We start from the raw sequence: 3,376 nt of genomic DNA, 5'->3' as shown, positions 1-3,376 counted from the left end.
TTTTTAATGGATCCCTTCACAAATTTGCATGTCTTCTTGCTCATGGGGCTATGCTAATCTCTGTATCATTCCAATTTTAGTATATGTGCTGCCAAAGCAAGTACACAATTGAATTTCTTTTGGTTTCTCAGTCAGCTAAGGGAACTTTCAGACAGCCCCTACATGCATGTGGGGTGGTGAAACAAGACTTTAAAAAGTCCTTGGTTCTGAGGCAGCTTGTAAGTCCTTCCAATTTCCTTTCATTCAAAAGTGCTCAGAATGCCAGAGGAGCATACTTTGGGGTATCATTCTCTGAGCCCCGACATGATGATGACTCATTTTTAGAAATGCAGAATTCAGCATTCCGGGAGACATGCAGGTGGAAATATTCAGTATGCTGTTGAAAAGTTTGACAAGCTGGGTGCAGCGTTCTCTTCTGTAATCCCAGCACTTTGAGAGGCTGAGGCAGGTGGATCACTTGAAGTCAGGAGTTTGAGACCAGCCTAGCCAACATGGTGAAACCTCATCTCTACTAAAAATACAAAAATTAGTTGGGCGTGGTGGCACATGCCTGTAATCCCAGCTACTCAGGAGGCTGAGGCAGGAGAATTGCTTGAACCCAGGAGGCAGAGGTTGCAGTAAGCCAAGATCATGCCACTGCACTCCAACCTGGGTGACAGAACCAGACTCCATCTCAAAAAAAAAAAAAAAAGAAAGAAAAGAAAAGCTTGACGTATTCATTCATTCTCTTCGCCAACGTTAACTAAGCATCTATTCTCTTCGTTTGTTTTTTTTGTTTTTGAGACAGGATCTCACTCTTGTCACCCAGGCTGGAGTGCAGTGGCGCAACCTCAGCTCACTGCAGCCTTGACTTCCCAGGCTCAGGTAATTCTCCCATCTGAGTCTCCCAAGTAGCCAGAACTACAGGTATGTGCCGCCACGCCCAGCTAATTTTTTGTGTTATGTATGTATGTATGTATGTATGTATGTATATATGTATGTATGTATTGAGACAGGGTCTCACTCTGTTGCCCAGGCTGGAGTGCAGTGGCACAATCAGGGCTCACTGCAGCCTCAACCTCCTGGGCAAGAGATCCTCCTGCCTCAGTCCCCCAGTACCTGGGACAACAGGCACGCACCACGACGCTTGGCTAAATTTTTGTGTTTTTAGTAGAGACGGGTATCACCATGTTGGTTAGGTTGGTCTCAAACTCCTGGGCTCAGGTAATCTGCCCGCCTTGGCCTCCCAAAGTGCTAAGATTACAAGCGTGAGCCACCACGCCCAGCCTAGAGCATCTACTTTCTAGAGAGGAGGGCAACCCTTCACAGAGTCTGCAGCCTGAAGGGGAAGACATGTCTCTGAGAATTTGACCAGGATAGTGCTGGTGGCTTTGGAAGCATACAGCAGGGGACCTGACCTCATCCACTATGAGAGAAGGCAGAGGACCTGGGCTTTAAGCTGAGACCCTGGTTAGCCTGAGAGGAAGAAAGGATACAGCAAGCGTGAAGGCCAGACAGTAAGCGAGGATGTAAGGAAGCCAATAGCTGGGACAAGGAAGGATGTGTGGCATGTGGGCTCGTGAAGGGCTTTTGCTTTTCTCTCTCTCTTTTTTTTTTGAGATAGGGTCTTGCTGTATTGCCCAGGCTGAAGTACAGTGGTGTGATCACAACTCACTGCAGCCTCAACCTCCTGAACTCAAACAATCCTCTTGCTACATAGCTGGGATCATAGGAATGCGCCACCGCCATGCCTGACTAATTTTTTTTCTTTCTTTTTTTTTTTTTTTTTTTGAGACAGAGTCTTGCTTTGTCACCCAGGCTGGAGTGAAGTGGCACCATCTTGGCTCACTGCAACCTCTGCCTCCCAGGTTGAAGCAATTCTCCTGCCTCAGCCTCCCCAATAGCTGGGACTACAGGTGCACGCCACCATGCCCAGGTAATTTTCGTATGTTTAGTAGAGATGGGGTGTCACCATGTTGGCCAGGCTGGTCTCGAACTCCTGACCTCAGGTGATCCACACACCTCGGCCTCCCAAAGTGCTGGGATTACAGGCGTGAGCCACTGCGCCCAGACTAATTTTTTTATTTTTTGTAGAGAAGAGGAGTCTCACTTTGTTGCTAGCCTGGTCTTGAACTCTTCATCCTCCCACCTCAGCATCCTAAAGTGCTGGGGTTACAGGCATGAGCCACTGCACCCATTTTTCATTATTGCTAAAGACTTGAGACTTGACTCTATGGAATACTGAAGCAGGAGTGGGCCATGGTCAAATTTTTATCTTCCAAATATTTTGTCACTCTGGCTGCAGAGTAGAAAACCAATTGGAACTAAGACATTTATCATCTACCGTCTCAAGTCCCTTACAAGGCTCTTAAAGATCTGGCCCTTCCAGCCAATGCCACCTTCTCAGTCTCCAGCAACACATACTCCACCAATACTAACCCACTTGTGGTTTCCGGAAGGTGTCATGATCCTTTGAGTGTCCATATCTTTACACATGCAATTTCCTCTGTTCAGTTGGCCTTCTACCCTTCCTCTAGGTCCCCAAGTCAGCTTTCTTCTTCAAAATTTCCATGGTAGGTCGGGCACGGTGGCTCACATCTCACTTTAAGAGGTGGAGGTGGGTAGATCAGTTAAGCCCAGGAGTTCAACACTAACCTGGGCAACATGGTAAAACCCCACCTCTACTAAAAATGCAAAAATTAGCTGGGCAGGGTGGCAAACACCTGTAGCTGGGAGCTACTCAGGAGGCTGAGGTAGGAGGATCATGAGCCCGGGAGGTGGAGGCTACAGTGAGGCATGATCGTGTCACTGCATTCAGCCTGGGCGACAGAGCAAGACCCTGTCTCAAAAAAAAAAAAAAAAAAAAATTCCCACCATACCTCCAATCTCATTGCATCATGAATCATTCACTCATTCTCCCCAAGCCCTCCCCCCTCAGTGGTCTACAAGCTCCCAAACAAACAGGGTCACCTTTTCACATTTGTATTCCCAGTACCCAGCACAGTGCATGCAGTGAATAAATGGATGGATGGATGGATGAATAATAAAGGCTGACCAGAGACTGAAATGTGGCTGCTTTTCTGTGCCGTGGTGATATTTAAAGCTAAGGAAGTGGGTGAGATCTCAGAAAAGAGTAGATGCCTAAGAGAACAGGAAAAAAAAAAGTTATGTATTTCCTTTTAAAATACACCATTGATAAAAACAGACATTGAGTATGTCCATGTAAAAGTATATGCATGGGAACCAGATTTGGAAGGGAACATTTAAAAGTAAAAATAATATGTGTTAAAATGGTAGGCTCGTGGGTGACTTTTTTTAAGTCAACATTTGTTATATTGTCTTTTTGATAAATTTTTTTTCTCACAGACACAGTCTCAGAAATTTGAGACAACGTTGC

At 46.0% G+C, this 3,376-nt stretch overlaps 1 non-coding gene across 1 annotated transcript; it reads right to left on the bottom strand.

Moving 5' to 3' along the window:
- On the bottom strand, positions 1–104 carry LOC116484342 (U6 spliceosomal RNA). The gene has a single exon (XR_004252520.1). It is a non-coding gene; the product is annotated as a U6 spliceosomal RNA (small nuclear RNA).
- Between the last annotated feature and the right edge of the window lie 3,272 nt (positions 105–3,376).

Source organism: Hylobates moloch, unplaced genomic scaffold (assembly GCF_009828535.3).
Source record: "Hylobates moloch isolate HMO894 unplaced genomic scaffold, HMol_V3 SCAFFOLD_15, whole genome shotgun sequence".
NCBI lineage: Eukaryota > Metazoa > Chordata > Mammalia > Primates > Hylobatidae > Hylobates > Hylobates moloch.
The sequence above is the reverse complement of the archived record's forward strand: the minus strand, read 5'-3'. Positions and strand labels throughout refer to the sequence as shown.